This window comes from Gossypium arboreum, chromosome 2 (assembly GCF_025698485.1).
Source record: "Gossypium arboreum isolate Shixiya-1 chromosome 2, ASM2569848v2, whole genome shotgun sequence".
NCBI classification, from domain to species: Eukaryota; Viridiplantae; Streptophyta; class Magnoliopsida; order Malvales; family Malvaceae; genus Gossypium; species Gossypium arboreum.
The window spans coordinates 83,381,695-83,401,145 of NC_069071.1; the positions used below are offsets into that span (position 1 = coordinate 83,381,695).

Below are 19,451 nucleotides of genomic sequence, written 5' to 3' on the forward strand. Positions count from 1 at the left end.
TCGGCATCTTATCCCATGTTTGGGGCTATTGAATATCCTGTAGTATTCCAAATGCTTAAACGGGATATTTATGGTTTATATTGAAATGAGAGAACTTATGACCATGTGGTGAGTGGTACAGGTACCTAAATGTGAATTACAACATACAAGCTATATTTACGTTGTATGTATAGTAAAGGAGGAAAGTGAGTAAGTTATGCATATGACTACTTGTGTATTTTATACGAATTATGAAATGTGAATTCAAAACAATGTTGTATGATTGGTGAGAAACAAATATGAGCAAGTAGTATTTATGAATCCTTACTTTCTTGTGCAAATCGAGATATGCTGGGAGTTTGATCCCATATGGTATCTTATAGTTACTCATTATTTGCATACGACTTACTAAGCTTTATGCTTACCTCTTTTCGTTTCCATATTCTTATAGTGGTACCAAACTAGCTCGTGGATCATTGCCTTATGTCGGAGAAGCCAGTCACAGTATCTCTAAAGTAATTGGTATAGCTAGTTTTATCATTTTGATTATGGCATGTATAGGAACTAGTCTTTTTGTAATGGTCACATTGTTTTGGGCCAAACAAGTGGTTTGTCATAGCTCTTTGGTCATTTTGTATAATGCCATGGATGGTGGCTAGTATTGGTTATTGATAATTGCAAATGATGATGATTTCATAGATGAGTAAATCGCACGACTAATCAAGTTCTTGTTAGATTGTTAAAGTGTAATGTGGTTGTATTAGATATCTTGTTATGGTTGAATTGGCTTTGTGTTATCGTGTGAATTGGTGGTATGTATTATTTTGTAGGCAAGTGTAAGTAAGGGTGGCAAAAAGGCTTGGTAGATAGCCTATTTTTGTCCACAAGGCTAGACACACGGGCGTGTGCCTAGGCCGTGTGTGACACACGGTCAGCCCCATGGGCGTGTTATCCGGTAGTGCGTGCCTTGCACCTCGAATTTGCAAGTCAGCATGCAGTAAACACATGGGCAGAGACACGATTATGTGTCTCAGTCGTGTGGAGGACACAGCCTTTGGGCATCGGCGTGTGCCTTGGACGTGTGCCTCTAATTGGTTGCTGATGTCAGAAATAGAATGTCATGGTTTTCAGACACGGGTTAAAACACTGGTGGGTCATGGTCGTATGAGGGACACGGGCCATGGACACGGGCGTGTGTCAGGCCATTTGAAAACCCCTATAGGTTAAAATTTAGAAATAAATTTACACAGGTTGGGGCACGGGCGTGTTCTCTTGTGCTTAGGCCGTGTGAACCATACAGGCCTTTAGCACAGCCATGTCAAAATGGCCACAAGGGAATGTTGCCCTTTCACACGAGCGTGTACCCTTATTCCAAGTGACATTGCTTTAAGGTTTTCAAAGATGTTTGGAATAACCCCAAATCATTTCTAAAGTGTGTTTTGAGCCTCGTACGCCCATATTAAAAATTTCTAGTTTAAAATTGAAAAGTTTCAAATTTGATAGAGTTTTTATGACCTGAAATGATAGTATGCATGTGTTTAAGTCAGGTAATACCTCCTGCCCAGTCCTGGCCTCGAACTCAGGCAAGGGGTGTTACATGTAGTGGTATCAGAGCTACGGTTTAGTCCATTCTAGGACTAACCTAACGTGAGTATGAGTCTAGCTATACATGTCATAGTTGTATATTGATAGTCTAATGACTCTTGACAAGAAAAATTGTGTTTTTATATATGTAGTAAATGGATCCTAAAGTGGCTAGGCGGATGATGTGGAAAGTAATGCGCTGGCTCCCACTGAAGGGATCGCGCCAGTAGATAGTGGGCCCGTGACAATAAGTTAGGGCGGAGGAGCTAGAGAAGCTTACCTCCATATGATGGATGCTTGGTACTAGGAGTTTATTCGTGTGAATTCGAATACTCCACCTCCCCCACTTCCTCAACCCATCCATATATCTCCTTAAGGAGCAGAAATGGCTAGAAGAGAGAAACCTCCAGTGGATAGAATTAGAAAGCACGGGGTTGAGGAATTTCAGGCAAACATAAATGATGGCTTGGAGAGAGTAGAGTTTTTGTTAGAGAATACTATTAGGGTCTTTGATGAGCTATCATGCACACCTAAGGAGTGCATGAAGTGTGTAGTATCACTCTTACGAGACTCAGCCTACCAATGGTGGAATACTCTTGTGTTGGTTGTACCAAGAGAGCAGATAACATGGGAATTCATTCAGGAAGAGTTCTGAAAGAAGTACACTAGCCAAAGGTTCATCGACCAAAAGAGGAAAGAATTCCTTGAATTGAAGCAAGGTCGTATGACAGTGACAGAGTATGAGCGTAATTTGTGAGGCTCAGCAAATTACACAGGAGTGTGTATCCACAGAAGCCACGATGTGTAAGAGGTTCGAATATGGATTGAATGAAGATATTCGACTATTAGTTCACATCTTAGAGTTAAGAGAATTTGTGATACTTTTTGAGAGAGCTTGCAAGGCCAAAGAATTGACCAAGAAAGAGAGAAGAGCAGACATTGAATCATGTGACTCAAAGAGGAGACAGATGGGGAAATCACAACAGACCTTATCCAAGAGATTGAGAGAGTTTTCTACTTAATCAAATGCGTTGGTGGGGTTCTTAAGCAAGAGTAAAAATAAGCAGTATGCAGTGACTAAAGCCCTAATCACTTCTATCGCGAGTGTTGGTAGTGCTTGCCCGAATCGACCAGAGTGTCCTCAATGTGGTAGACATCATTTTGGTGAGTGCCGAGGTAATGAAATAGGTTGTTTTAAATGTGGGTCATTGGACCATTTTATTCGTAGCTGTCCCAAAATGGTCGAGAAAGATAAGGATCAAAGTGTGAGATTGGGTAATACACCTTCAAGGGGTAGACCACATAAGAACTTAGAAAGTGGGGCTAGTAGTAGAGATGCACCTAGAGATCCTGCTGTGAGGTCCGAGGGTAGAGTACCTGCAAGGACTTATGCTATACGTGCTCGTGAAGAGACAGAGTCTCTCGATATGATTACAGGTACCTTTTCTATCCATGGTATATCTATCGTTGCTTTGATTGACCTGGGGTCTACCCATTCTTATATTTTTAGGGAATTGATACCCCGTATGAACATGCTAGCCGAGTCCACTGAATTTGTGGTAGAAGTGTCAACCCTTTAGGCACACATGTGTGGGTTGATCAAGTGTGCAGAAACTGTCCCTTGATAATTAGAGGTCATTGTTTTTCGGCTAACTTAATGTTATTACCGTTTAATGAATTTGATGTAATCCTTGGGATGGATTGGTTAATTTCTCATGGTGTTGTAGTGGAATGTGGACGAAAAGTTATCGAGATGAAATGTGGGAGCGAGGATGTTTCTCGAGTTGAAACGGATGAATTAGACAATTCGCTTGTAGTGATATCGTCTATGTTGGCAGTGAGATATTTTAGAAAAGGGTTTAAAGCTTACCTCGCTTTTGTATTGAATACTCAAACATCTGAATTGAACATTGAGTCAGTACCAGTGGTATGTGAGTTCATAGATGTGTTTCCAGAGGAATTACCCGGATTTCCTTCAGTGAAGGAAGTTGAATTTGGAATTGAGTTAGTCCTTGGTACGACACCCATCTCGATTACTTCGTATAGGATGGCTCCAACGGAGTTAAAATAGTTGAAAGTAAAGCTACAAGAACTAACGGATAAGGGCTTTGTAAGACCGAGCTATTCTCCGTGGGGTGCTCCGGTGCTTTTTGTGAAAAAGAAAGACGGGTCGATGAGGTTATGTATAGACTACATACAACTTAAAAAGGTGACTGTAAAGAATAAGTATCCCTTGCCAAGGAAAGACGATTTGTTTGACCAATTGAAATGAGCCACCATGTTTTCCAAGATAGATTTGAGGTCCGGTTATTACCAGCTCAGAGTAAAGGAGCAAGATGTACCGAAAACCATATTTAGGACGAGGTATGGGCGCTATGCGTTCTTTGTTATGCCCTTTGGTTTATGGACTTGTTGAACCGTATTTTTCGGCCATTTTTGGATAAGTTTTTAGTGGTCTTTATTGATGATATATGATTTATTCTCTTGATACGAGTGAACATACAGAGCATTTAAGAACTATTTTACAGACCTTGAGGCATAAGTAACTGTATGCCAAGTTCAGCAACAGTGAATTTTGGATCCTAGAGGTTGGATTTTTAGGACACATAGTGTTGGGTGACGGAATTAGAGTTGACCCAAGTAAGATCTCAACTATTGTTGAGTGGAAACCACCGAGGAATGTGTCAGGGATTAGAAGCTTTCTGGGCTTACCTGGGTACTACAGACGGTTCGTTAAGGGGTTCTGATTGATAGCTACTCTGATGACTAGACTGCTACAAAAAGAGGTCAAGTTCGAGTGGAATAATAAGTGCCAAAAAAGTTTTGAGACATTAAAGGCTTTATTGACTGAAGCCCCAATTTTAGTGCAACTAGAACTGGGAAAAGAGTTTGTGGTATATAGTGACGCCTCCTTGAATGGATTGGGGTATGCACTCATGCAAGAAGGTAAGGTCATAGCTTACGCTTCGAGACAGCTGAAGCCACATGAGAAAAACTACCCGACATACGATTTAGAGTTGGGCCGCCATCGTGTTCGCGTTGAAAATTTGGAGACACCATTTGTATGGTGAGAAATGCTGAGTATGTACCGACCATAAAAGTCTCAAGTATTTGATGACTCAGAAGGAGTTGAACCTATGACAACGGAGATGGTTGGAGTTGATAAAAGACTACAAGTTGATAATCGACTACCACCCGAGAAAAGCAAACATAGTCACCGATGAGCTAAGTAGAAAGTCATTATTCACCTTGAGGGCTATGAACACTCAGTTGTCTGTGGCCAATGATGGTTCGGTTCTAGCAGAACTGAAAGCTAGACCTATGCTCCTTTAAGAAATTTGTGAAGCTCAGAAAGGTGATATGGATTTACAAGTTAAGATGGCTAAGTGCGAGATGGGTAATGAATTAGAATTTCATATTGGTACCGGCGGTTGTATGATGTACCGAGACAGGATTTGTGTACCCAAGGACAATGAACTTATTTAGAGGATTTTACGAGAGGCACATAGTGGTTGCTTTTCTATCCATCCGGGTAGTATGAAAATGTATAGCGACTTGAAGAAAATGTACTGGTGGTCGGGAATGAAAAGAGACATTTTGGAGTTTGTTTTTAGATGTCTAATTTGTCAGCAAGTGAAGGCTGAACACCAAGTACCTTCAGGTTTACTTCAATTTGTGATGGTTCCTGAGTAGAAATGGGACCGTGTAACCATGGATTTCATGGCGGGGTTGCCGTTGACCCCAAGGAAAAAGGATTCTGTTTAGGTTGTTGTCGATAGGCTTACCAAGTCGACACATTTTATTCCAATGCGTACTGACTCTTCCCTTGAGAAATTGGCTGAATTGTATGTTTTCGAGATTGTGAGACTTCATGGACTACCCTTGTCGATTATTTCAGATAGAGATCTGAGATTTACCTTGCGATTTTGGGAAAAGTTGCAAGAGGCATTAGGAACAAAACTAAATTTGAGCACGGTATTTCACCCGTAGACCGACGGTCTGTAACACCCCTAACCCGTATCTTTCGTCAGATTAGGGTTACGAGGTATTACCATACAAAACCCAGTCAGCATGCTCATATATATAAATCGTTACATTTCAAACACATATCAAATTTCTTCACATTAATTTAAAATAGATAGCAATCACCTATTCATTCGTATAAATTAAATTCACACATAAGGAAACACTTAGCGGAATATAGTCAATCATACTTTATTACTTATAATACATAAACGAACCATGTTGCGAAGTTTCAATCATATCAATATCATTTTAATCACATATTTGAACTACCTAATATGTAACAAAACCAATTTGCATGCATTTTACAAATAAAATATTTGAAATATAAAACATCCAATACTTGATATTCGAATACTTAAATTTAAAATAGACATATTTTCTTATTTCATATACCAACTGAATATTTCACAACAATTATTTATTTTTCAAATGACCTAAGTAATTTCATTATTAATAATCTACCGAATACACATTCAACCATTTATCAAAATTATTCATTAAAATATTTTCAAAACATAAACCATTATAATCACCTCATAAACATGTAACATAGCTCCCAAAATAATTTAAGTATCAAGGCTGAATACATACCAACCTAAACACTATTTTTTATTCAACTCACAAGACAAATTATATATCGAAAATATAAGTCGTTAGTAAACCATACCAAACAGCCAAACATTGCATATAATACATATACCAAAATCAATTCCAACTACACTAGAACATAACTAATTATTCTTTAGAACCAATTCATATAATAACACTATAACAAAATATAACAACCATTTCCATATATATATTTTTACCTATGCAAAAACTATAACTGAATCAACCATATGCACAACCCAAATCATCAACCTTTTCAATGCACATAACACACATAAGCTTAACTAAATTTTCATTCACTCACATAACATATTATACATAACCAAAATCCAACTTTTCATAAGAATGTTCCAGCCCATACATGCCATAATTCGAGTTCAACATATTAAGTACCGAAATAGTAGATAGTGTGATGAACTTTGCTGACGATCCTTGAGCTCGTAACTTGATCCAAAATCTATAGAACACAATCAAACACACACACATAGTAAGCTTTTATAGCTTAGTAAGTCATAAGCAAATAAACAACCCAATAATATAATCAACTCAATTAAATTATACCAAATTATATTATCATTACCACATTAAGTCTCAAACTTACAAATTTCATAAATAATACATTTCCATACATAAATGCTACCTTGTCTGAATGCTCAAATAATTAAAATAACAAACTATCATTCAACTTTCAAAGCCAAGATGTCATTATATAACCAAATATACATATACTCATATACACAAGCTCAAGAATTATAATATAACATCATGTACATATACTACTTATTTGGCTGAATATACATGGTCATATAAACACATATTCAAAAATCAATTTCATAACATTAGTATCATTTATTCATAAGGTCGAATACAATTACCATGTTCACATGCATTCTTCCTTTACCTCATACAAGACTTACAATAAATAACAAGTAACTTACCTCATTTCAAGTAGGAAATAAACTAACTCATACCTGATTATTTTTGCTCAATTTACACATTTAATCGCATTATTGTTGCCCGATGAACCATTAAGAATTGGATAGGACACTCAGATAATCACACATATTGTACAATGCTAATGTCTAGACATGGTCTTACATGTAAACACTTATCGATGCCACTGTCCTAGACAGGGTCTTACTCGCATATCACATATATCGGAATCACATATCGATGCCATGGTCTTACTCGCACATCACATATTAGAATCCTATGTCATGACATATGTATCCTAGCTATTCCTAAGGTTCATACAGGGCTTTCGGACGTCGTAACTCAGTCGAAACGAATTCACAAATATAGTTACCAAGCTTGTATGCATTCAGCTTTTGCATTTATAAATTCACATATTCATTTTAGCATATAAAATTTTCATTTAATTAAAATTAAGTAAGTCTATTTGCTTATAAACTTACCTTAGACAATGTAAAACGGAACGGGACGACTAGTCGACAGCTTTCGTTTTCCCCTGATCCAAGTCTGATTTCTTTTGTCCTTGATCTAAGCATATTCAAATTAAACTAATTCAAACATATTTTCATTCAAATTAAACTAATTCAAACATATTTTCATTCAATTTAGTCCAAAAACACATAAATGAGCAAATTACCATTTTACCCCTAGCATTTTACACTTTTTACAATGTAGTCACTATTGCACAAAACACAAAATATGCAAAATTGCAATATACCCATGCTTGGACGAATGTTCCTAGTGTCCATACAAGTCCATATATTTCATTTATTTCACATTTTAGCCCCTCAATTTATTATTTTTGTAATTTAGTCCTAATTATTCAAAATCATCAAAAACTCCAATACAAAACATGTTAATCCAAAACATATATTTCATATTTCATCATCAAACAAAAAAAATTCAAGCTTTCAAAAATAGCATAACTCAAAATATTCACCAAAATGAAAAATTCAAGCATGGGTCTTGAAGATAGCTTAGCAACGATCTCAAAAACGTAAAAATTATAAAAAATCGAGCTAGTTACATACCTTGATTGAGCTTAAGAGATGGTCAAACCCTAGCTTCTTTTATTAATTTTCTTTTTGTTAAGTTTCAGCAAGAATATGATGTATGAAAAGCTTAGTTTAATTATCATAATATATAACATATATATTAACATATTATTATTTTACCTAATTAACCTTTATCATTAAATAACTAAAACAATATGACATGGGTACAACCGGCCATAACTAAATCTAATGGTCAATTTACAACATAAATCCTCCACATTAAAAGAACAACCACTATTCGGCCCCTTTTACAATTAACCACCAAACTTTTATTTTACACGATTAAGTACTTTTATTTAATCGGACACTCAAACAACAAAATTAAATCATGAAAATTTCACATATATTAATTCACACATAATAAACATAAAATAATTTTTAAATATTTTTCTAACACATATTCGTGGTCCCGAAACCACCGTTTCGATTAAGGTCTAAATCAGACTGTTACAACTTTCCCCCTTAGGGATTTTCGTCCCCGAAAATCTTTCCGGTGAATAGGTTTGGATAACGTTCTCTCATTGCATCCTCTGGCTCCCACGTTGCTTCCTCAACTCTGTGTTTATGCCACAGCACTTTAACTAATGGAATTTCTTATTTCGTAATTCTTTAATCTCGTGAGCCAGAATGCGAATAGGTTCTTCCTCATATGTCATATCAGGCATAATATCAATCTCTGACTAAGTAATCACATGTGAGGGATTAGATCGATATCTACGAAGCATTGAAACATGGAATACATTGTGGATCTTTTCTAGTTCAGGTGGCAGCAACAGTCTATAAGAAACTAGCCGAATACGCTCTATAATATCATACGGCCCAATAAATCTCAGACTCAATTTGCCTTTTCGATCGAATCTGAGTATTTTCTTCCACAGTGAGACTTTCAAAAATACTTTGTCCCTGATCTGAAACTCTATATCTTTTCGTTTCAAGTCCACATATGATTTCTGATGATTTGATACTGTTTTTAGACTTTCACGGATCACTTTAACCTTCTGTTCAGTCTTTCTGATTAAATCGGCCTCGTGTATCTTATTTTCACTGAGCTTGGTCCAATACAAAGGTGTACGACATTTACGACTGTACAAATCCTTGTAAGGTTCCGTTTTGATACTCGATTGAAAGCTATCATTGTAATAGCCCGATTTTGGGTCTAGTCGGAACAGTGGTTTCGGGACCACAAACCCGACGAGAAAAAAAAATTATTTTTATTATATTTTTATAGCCTATAAATTTATGAAAATATTTCGTAAAAATTTCATTCGAAAATTTTGACGTTTGAGCACTCAATTTAGTCAAAAGGACTAAATTGTAAAAAGTGCAAAAGTTGAGTTCTTTATATATGAGGTGCCTAATTGTTATGAGTTTTAAATTGAAAGTCCTTATGTGACAATTATTCCTTTAATAAGTTAGTGAATGGATATTTGTTTGGTATTTTGAAATTTGGTTGAAATAAAAGGGTAATTTTGTAAATTAATTAAAATAATCTAATAAGACAAAATGATAAAAGCTATCATTTTTTTCCATTCTTTCTTCTTCAACCGTGGGAAAGAACTGAAAATGGCAGCCATGGATGAGCTCCATTCAGCCAAGCTTCTATGGCTTATATAGGTACGGTTTTTTCCGCTTTTAATGATTTTCGTATTTTGAGATCCCAAGCTTAAATTTTCTATTTCTACCAATTGATTGAAGAGAAATTAGAGTTTAAAATTTACCCATTCATGATATGGTTGTGTTTTGATGATTTATAGTAGATAATGAATGTTTGATGTGTTAAATATGAGTTTTATTCAATGAATTTGGTAAAAATGTCAAAAATGGGTTAAATTGTGAAAGTTACAAATTGGTCATAAGTGTGTGAATTAGTGAGAATTTGGAGTTTCCATAGAAGAGAAAATGTTCAGCATGTCTTAAACCTTATAGAAATTGAATAAAAATTAATTTACGAGCATTGGGGAAAAAGTGCAAATATGCAAAAGTTTAGGGTCAAAATGAAAATTTGTAAAATATGATTTTAGACCCATATGAATATTGTGACTGATTGGTAGGCTAAATGTGATGTTATAGATGATGAAAATTGAGACTTGGACCTAGAACGGAAAGAAATCGATTTATGGACGAGTATGTCCTTTTCACATTTGTGGTATCGAGGTAAGTTCATGTGTAAATAACGTAGCATAATTATTATTTTAAATTATTGATGTTAAATATAGGATATGCTGATTCTTATCATGAAATATATGCTTTGTGGTTATTTTGAATAAAATGCAAATTAAGTGTATTATTTGTTAAATATAAAGTGCTACCGAGTATTGGTTTGGTATTTTATGGAAGATGGCAAGGAGATGTGTTCGAGGAAAATCCCGTTTGAACCTTAGGAATAGATTAGGATACAAGTGACATGTCACTAGAATGGTTGAGCATCCGAACTCGTTGAGTTGAGTCCGAGTTCACTTATGGATGTGGAATGTCCGAACTCGTTGAGTGAGTCCGAGTTCGTGAGATGTAACTAGGCATCCGAACTCGTTGAGTTGAGTCCGAGTTCACTTATGGATGCGAACGCCTGAGCTCGTTGAGTTGAGTCCGAGTTCACTTATGGGCGGGTTACATGGTAGCTTGGCTACAAATATGGCACTTATGTGCAAATTATCCATGTATCCGAGTTATATTCCGATGTGTTCAACGGGTAAAAAAAATTTCTAGTGGAATGGAAGAACACTTAAGATGTAGGTGACGATTGGTAAGTATTGTGAAATGGACATTTTGGACAGGTATGTACTTAACCCTCGGGTTGAAAATAGATACAACAACGATAAGGTGGTAAGATCATGAATGAGTAATTTAGCCTTGACAGATTTGAGTTACTGCAGTAGGGTAATTTTGAAAATACACTAAAAATAGTGGAAAATGAGTTAGAGGCAGAATAAAATATTAAATTAAAGCTTAATGAGTCTATTTTCACATGAAAGAAACACAGGAAGAAAAAGAATTCCATATTGTTTGATATTTGAATTCTTGTGAAACAGGGTCGGAATGAATTCGAGATCCCCTGTTCTAACTTTAGAAATTCACCAAAAATTGTACAAAAATTATTAAGAGTTATACCTTACATGAATGGATTCCTTATTGAGTCTATTTTTATGTTAAATAAACAGCATGGTCGTAGGAATTTTTTACAGGAGAAATTCGGTTTGTAGTGCACAGGGTCAGAGTGGTCATACCCTGAAACAGGGCATACTTTAACTAATAAACTGTACTATTTGGCTTAACCAAAAATTCTGGAAATTTTATGGAAGAAAGGAAAATAAGTCTAGTTTCAGGGAAAATTAACGGAACTTAATTCGGAGTTTCGTAGCTCCAGATATAAATAATTTAGTGACCGTTGCTCAGAAAGACAGCTTGTAGTGAACTTGAAAATATGTTGTAAACATTGATAAAACAAGTTAATGAGTTGCTTATTGTTTTCATATGAACTTACTAAGCGAAAGCTTACCCCCTTCTTTCCCATGTTTTCTAGAGTTCCAGGTTAGCTCGGGTTGGAAGCCGTCAGAGATATTATCACCCTATCGAGTTAACATTATCGGAGTAAGTAAACTCAAGTGATTCGAGTCTATGGCATGTATAGGGTTTTAATGTGAGTATGTAATATTATGATTTAGCCAAAGGCATTGGCTTGTTATTAAGGTAGTATTAGTCATGTAAATTGGCCTATGTCGGCTAATGACGTTATGGGCCCATATGATTATTCTTATGCATTTATGTTATTATTTCTTGTGATGTGGCTTACAACATGTATGCCTAGAGATTGAATTGAGATTCATTGATGAGCTAGTAACTAATGCAGGATTAAGTGATTGGTAAATAGTTAATAATGCTTCATGAATGGTTTGTGATGTAATGATAGTTATGTCTAGTATGTGGTAATGATATGGGCAAATTCTATAATATTTATTACATAAGAAAATAACTTGAGCATATCATGTTTGTAGATGTTTAAGAGCTCATTTATGCCACGTTGTATGTTATTGGATAAGTATGTATCTATGCATGTGGTGTGAGAGTGACAAAAGGCTTGATAATTAGACTATTTCGGCCACACTACTGAGCACATGGGCGTGTGAAGCCTTAACGCAAGAGATTTTTCTAAGTTTTTCATGAGTTCTCGATTGGGTCCCGAACCGCCCCGAATGCATGTATTGGGCCTCGTAAGCTCGCATAAGGGACAAATTGCATGTGAAAAGAAAAGTTTTTAATTATTTGAGATTTCATGGCCTTGTTTAGTATGGAAGTGTTAGTAAAAGTCAGGTAGCACCTCGAACCCCGTCCCGGGGTCGGATGCGGGCGAGGGGTGTTACATTTAGTGGTATCAGAGCAAGGTTTAGTCGGTTCTCGGACTAACCTAGCGTAAGAGAGTCTAGCTATACATGCTATAGTATTACTCGTGATAGTGTGATATCTCTCGGCCCTAACAAAACTGTTGATTAAGACAGGAATGAGTTCGAACCGAGCAAATCTTGATAGAGATAAGAGTAAAGTTGAGATTATTGAATCATGCTTGTGACATGCTAAAAATGGGAAAGGTATGAAAAGATATTCATGATTTTCATATGAACTAGTATTCACTATGTGATACTCTTGAGTTAAAGAATGTGAAATAGTGGAGTAAAACACAGTTAAGTTGTGAAAAATGCTTTTATGCATGTTAGTATTCATACGATGTTAAATGTCCAACTTGATTTGGCCAAGTGTTTAGGAAAAGAAAGAAATTTTCTTGAAATGATGAATGTATGTATGAATGCTTTTATTGCATGATTAATAATCAGTATATACATGAGGTTGACATTTATGTCTAGATTGATGAAGTCAATATGCAATAATGTTATGCTTTATAATCTCAGTTACAGAATCATAAATGTCACAATAGCATGAAAGTTGTAATGAAAGATCAAATTGGGTGGAACGAAGGGAATGAGTACGATCGTTCACTAATGAATTGACGGAAAAACTATGGTTGGACCATGGCAATACATGAGATTTGTGTGCAGTGTAAGACCATGTATGAGACATGGCATCGGCATTGAGACGAGGGCTAGTGTAAGACATGTCAGGACATGCATCGGCCTCGAGATGATAGCCGATGTCGACATATCGGGACATGCGTCGGCTACGAGATGTGCTAGTGTAAGGCATGTCGGGACATGCGTCAAGACGGTTACATGTGTCGTTGTAAGACACATGCTGGGACACGGCATCGACACGGATGGATGAGAGCTAGTACAAGACCATAGTTGAACTATGGCATCAAGTAAGCGATGTACTCAAAACCATAAGACGTTCTCCAATTTGATAAATATTGGCAAGTGATTAAGACTAAATATGGGAATTTGATAAAACATTAAGGGTAATTTGAGAAAAAGAAATGAAAGTTTGAGTTATGGTAAATTCACTTATGTTTAGCTAATATTCGCATGAAATAAAGTTACATGTATTACTGAGATATGTGAAAATGTGTTTATAACAAGTTGGAAATTTGAAATGTTTGAATCAATATGCGTAAAGCTATATTGTTGTTGAATATGTATTTGCTTGAGAGTCAAAAGTTTAGAGGCTTTACAATCTTCGCCCCTTACCGTAATAGAGTTATACGATGAGATTCTCGAGAGATATGTTGCATAAGCTTGCAAAAGTGAAACTAAAAAGTATAATAATGGAATAGTATGGGATTAGTGAAGGCGTAATTAGTTAGAGGAGTAATGTTGGACTTGCAATCGATGTTTGAGTATGTCGGATTCAATCAAATAAAAGTGATGGCTATCTTTCTCTTCGAGTATTCTATGTTTTCCTCAATTCTAGGAATACGTATGGTTATCCCTTTCGAATGGAAATTCTATCATACGAGGATGCTAGTGACTGTGATATTAGATGAAAAGCTCTATTGGTCCGATTAGTTATGATCTACATTTCCCATCTCTTGATTTCTATTCGATATCTTGGAATGAAGTTGACGGTAAAATCTATGTAAGATTATTCGATGTTCTATTGATTATAGTTTATATATGCGAGAATTATATTATCTCTATTATGAGAAATTCTAAAGCATACTGACATGTAGTTTCCTACGGTTTTCTCGAGGGATTTTTGGATCATCTTTATTATTTTCTTCGGATTATATTCTCGATTTCGGTATAATCTTTATATCTTGGAATTTCTTATATTGGCTTTTCTATCGTTCTTGTTTGAGAATTATCAAGCTTGGTTTATCTTTACAAGTAATCTTTGACTTGCGATATTAGAATCTGTTATGATTAAGCTTCGGCTCGATCATAGAAGTGTGGGGATTTCGATTGTCGAGATTTCTTTAAAATTTCGGGGTAAAGAATGGTTATTCGCAAAAGTAAATCTGAGTTATGTGCATTTAAGTTTATTCTCGGTTCGAGAACTTGAAAGTATGTTATGGAAACATATTAGTTGGATTTCTCTTATTCGAGAGATGTTATAAGTATAGTTATCCCGATTAATAAAAGACCACATCTATGAAGTTGGAATCATTTGATTCATGTTAGTAAAGTTTCTAAACAGTTGATAATCGAGTATAGAAATGTGGCTATAAGTGGTAAATTAAACAAGTACAACATGATTCGACTTTTAATTTGGAATTGCGGAAGGATTTGATTTCGGTTTCTATTACTATTAATTGAGTAAGATTTCAAGATCGAGAAACTCGGGTATCAGAGAATTGAGTACGAGTTCACAAGATATCTTGTTTATTCGTTCAAAGGATGTCGAATTATCTATAGGTAAAGCCGAATATCAAATGTATTCGAGATTATTATTGTCGATGATGACGATGGGAAGAAAATGAGAAAGGATGTTATGAATTTCAGATCGGGATGTCTCTCATTTCTAGGAAAAGGAGAGATGCAAGTTGAATTGTGAAAGATTGATGAGGAAGTCTGCATGATTATTTTAGTATGTACAGATATATTATTCAATGATATGACTGAGTTGTATGTTTCTAAGTTTATAGTTCCAAGAATGTCGGTCTCTAGTGTTTCAAATTGAGCTCGAGGTTTATACCTCAACTATGGAAAAGCTATAGGAAATCTTGAGTATGAGCTTGTGTGGAGTTGTTTTGTAAGTTGTGAGAAAAAGATATAAGTGACTTGTGAAAGTAGAGAACAACTTTTTCTGGTAAGATTTTCGGGGACGAAAATCCCTAAAGGGGGGAAGAAATGTAATAGCCCGATTTTGGGTCTAGTCGGAATAGTGGTTTCGGGACCACAAACCCGACGAGAAAAAAAAATTATTTTTATTATATTTTTATAGCCTATAAATTTATGAAAATATTTCGTAAAAATTTCATTCGAAAATTTTGACGTTTGAGCACTCAATTTAGTCAAAAGGACTAAATTGTAAAAAGTGCAAAAGTTGAGTTCTTTATATATGAGGTGCCTAATTGTTATGAGTTTTAAATTGAAAGTCCTTATGTGACAATTATTCCTTTAATAAGTTAGTGAATGGATATTTGTTTGGTATTTTTGAAATTTGGTTGAAATAAAAAGGGTAATTTTGTAAATTAATTAAAATAATCTAATAAGACAAAAATGATAAAAGCTATCATTTTTTTTCCATTCTTTCTTCTTCAACCGTGGGAAAGAACTGAAAATGGCAGCCATGGATGAGCTCCATTCAGCCAAGCTTCTATGGCTTATATAGGTACGGTTTTTTCCGTTTTAATGATTTTCGTATTTTTGAGATCCCAAGCTTAAATTTTCTATTTCTACCAATTGATTGAAGAGAAATTAGAGTTTAAAAATTTACCCATTCATGATATGGTTGTGTTTTGATGATTTATAGTAGATAATGAGTGTTTGATGTGTTAAATATGAGTTTTATTCAATGAATTTCGGTAAAAATGTCAAAAATGGGTTAAATTGTGAAAGTTACAAATTGGTCATAAGTGTGTGAATTAGTGAGAATTTGGAGTTTCCATAGAAGAGAAAAATGTTCAGCATGTCTTAAACCTTATAGAAATTGAATAAAAATTAATTTACGAGCATTGGGGCAAAAGTGCAAATATTTAAAAGTTTAGGGGTCAAAATGAAAATTTGTAAAAATATGATTTTTAGACCCATATGAATATTGTGACTGATTAGTAGGCTAAATGTGATGTTATAGATGATGAAAATTGAGACTTGGACCTAGAACGGAAAGAAATCGATTTATGGACTAGTATGTCCTTTTCACATTTGTGGTATCGAGGTAAGTTCATGTGTAAATAACGTAGCATAATTATTATTTTTAAATTATTGATGTTAAATATAGGATATGCTGATTCTTATCATGAAATATATGCTTTGTGGTTATTTTCAATAAAATGCAAATTAAGTGTATTATTTGTTAAATATAAAGTGCTACCGAGTATTGGTTTCGGTATTTTATGGAAGATGGCAAGGAGATGTGTTCGAGGAAAATCCCGTTTGAACCTTAGGAATAGATTAGGATACAAGTGACATGTCACTAGAATGGTTGAGCATCCGAACTCGTTGAGTTGAGTCCGAGTTCACTTATGGATGTGGAATGTCCGAACTCGTTGAGTTGAGTCCGAGTTCGTGAGATGTAACTAGGCATCCGAACTCGTTGAGTTGAGTCCGAGTTCACTTATGGATGCGAACGCCGAGCTCGTTGAGTTGAGTCCGAGTTCACTTATGGGCGGGTTACATGGTAGCTTGGCTACAAATATGGCACTTATGTGCAAATTATCCATGTATCCGAGTTATATTCGATGTGTTCAACGGGTAAAAAATTTCTAGTGGAATGGAAGAACACTTAAGATGTAGGTGACGATTGGTAAGTATTGTGAAATGGACATTTTGGACAGGTATGTACTTAACCCTCGGGTTGAAAATAGATACAACAACGATAAGGTGGTAAGATCATGAATGAGTAATTTAGCCTTGACAGATTTGAGTTACTGCAGTAGGGTAATTTTGAAAATACACTAAAAATAGTGGAAAATGAGTTAGAGGCAGAATAAAATATTAAATTAAAGCTTAATGAGTCTATTTTCACATGAAAGAAACACAGGAAGAAAAAGAATTCCATATTGTTTGATATTTGAATTCTTGTGAAACAGGGTCGGAATGAATTCGAGATCCCTGTTCTAACTTTAGAAATTCACCAAAATTGTACAAAAATTATTAAGAGTTATACCTTACATGAATGGATTCCTTATTGAGTCTATTTTATGTTAAATAAACAGCATGGTCGTAGGAATTTTTACAGGAGAAATTCGGTTTGTAGTGCACAGGGGTCAGAGTGGTCATACCCTGAAACAGGGCATACTTTAACTAATAAACTGTACTATTTGGCTTAACCAAAAATTCTGGAAATTTTATGGAAGAAAGGAAAATAAGTCTAGTTTCAGGGAAAATTAACGGAACTTAATTCGGAGTTTCGTAGCTCCAGATATAAATAATTTAGTGACCGTTGCTCAGAAAGACAGCTTGTAGTGAACTTGAAAATATGTTGTAAACATTGATAAAACAAGTTAATGAGTTGCTTATTGTTTTCATATGAACTTACTAAGCTAAAGCTACCCCTTCTTTCCCATGTTTTCTAGAGTTCCAGGTTAGCTCGGGTTGGAAGCCGTCAGAGATATTATCACCCTATCGAGTTAACATTATCGGAGTAAGTAAACTCAAGTGATTCGAGTCTATGGCATGTATAGGGTTTTAATGTGAGTATGTAATATTATGATTTAGCCAAAGGCATTGGCTTGTTATTAAGGTAGTATTAGTCATGTAAATTGGCCTATGTCGGCTAATGACGTTATGGGCCCATATGATTATTCTTATGCATTTATGTTATTATTTCTTGTGATGTGGCTTACAACATGTATGCCTAGAGATTGAATTGAGATTCATTGATGAGCTAGTAACTAATGCAGGATTAAGTGATTGGTAAATAGTTAATAATGCTTCATGAATGGTTTGTGATGTAATGATAGTTATGTCTAGTATGTGGTAATGATATGGGCAAATTCTATAATATTTATTACATAAGAAAATAACTTGAGCATATCATGTTTGTAGATGTTTAAGAGCTCATTTATGCCACGTTGTATGTTATTGGATAAGTATGTATCTATGCATGTGGTGTGAGAGTGACAAAAGGCTTGATAATTAGACTATTTCGCCACACGGCCTGAGCACATGGGATGTGAAGCCTTAACGCAAGAGATTTTTCTAAGTTTTTCATGAGTTCTCGATTGGGTCCCGAACCGCCTGAATGCATGTATTGGGCCTCGTAAGCTCGCATAAGGGACAAATTGCATGTGAAAAGAAAAGTTTTAATTATTTGAGATTTCATGGCCTGTTTAGTATGGAAGTGTTAGTAAAGTCGTAGCACCTCGAACCCGTCCCGGGGTCGGATGCGGGCGAGGGGTGTTACATTTAGTGGTATCAGAGCAAGGTTTAGTCGGTTCTCGGACTAACCTAGCGTAAGAGAGTCTAGCTATACATGCCATAGTATTACTCGTGATAGTGTGATATCTCTCGCCCTAACAAAACTGTTGATTAAGACAGAATGAGTTCGAACCGAGCAAATCTTGATAGAGATAAGAGTAAAGTTGAGATTATTGAATCATGCTTGTGACATGCTAAAATGGGAAAGGTATGAAAAGATATTCATGATTTTCATATGAACTAGTATTCACTATGTGATACTCTTGAGTTAAAGAATGTGAAATAGTGGAGTAAAACATGCTTAAGTTGTGAAAAATGCTTTTATGCATGTTAGTATTCATACGATGTTAAATGTCCAACTTGATTTGGCCAAGTGTTTAGGAAAAGAAAGAAATTTTCTTGAAATGACAGAATGTATGTATGAATGCTTTTATTGCATGATTAATAATCAGTATATACATGAGGTTGACATTTATGTCTAGATTGATGAAGTCAATATGCAATAATGTTATGCTTTATAATCTCAGTTACAGAATCATAAATGTCACAATAGCATGAAAGTTGTAATGAAAGATCAAATTGGGTGGAACGCAGGGAATGAGTACGATCGTTCACTAATGAATTGACGGAAAAGACTATGGTTGGACCATGGCAATACATGAGATTTGTGTGCCAGTGTAAGACCATGTATGAGACATGGCATCGGCATTGAGACGAGGGCTAGTGTAAGACATGTCTGGGACATGCATCGGCCTCG

General features: G+C 35.4%; 2 long non-coding RNA genes across 2 annotated transcripts; both read left to right on the top strand.

The window, feature by feature from the left end:
- Positions 1-9,739: 9,739 nt before the first annotated feature.
- LOC128283798 (uncharacterized) lies at positions 9,740-12,100 on the top strand. Its single transcript, XR_008274210.1, has 2 exons — positions 9,740-9,839; positions 11,746-12,100. It is a non-coding gene; the product is annotated as an uncharacterized LOC128283798 (long non-coding RNA).
- A 3,406-nt stretch (positions 12,101-15,506) lies between these two features.
- On the top strand, positions 15,507-18,205 carry LOC128289337 (uncharacterized). The gene is made up of 2 exons (XR_008278947.1): positions 15,507-15,944; positions 17,851-18,205. It is a non-coding gene; the product is annotated as an uncharacterized LOC128289337 (long non-coding RNA).
- The last annotated feature ends 1,246 nt before the right edge of the window (positions 18,206-19,451 follow it).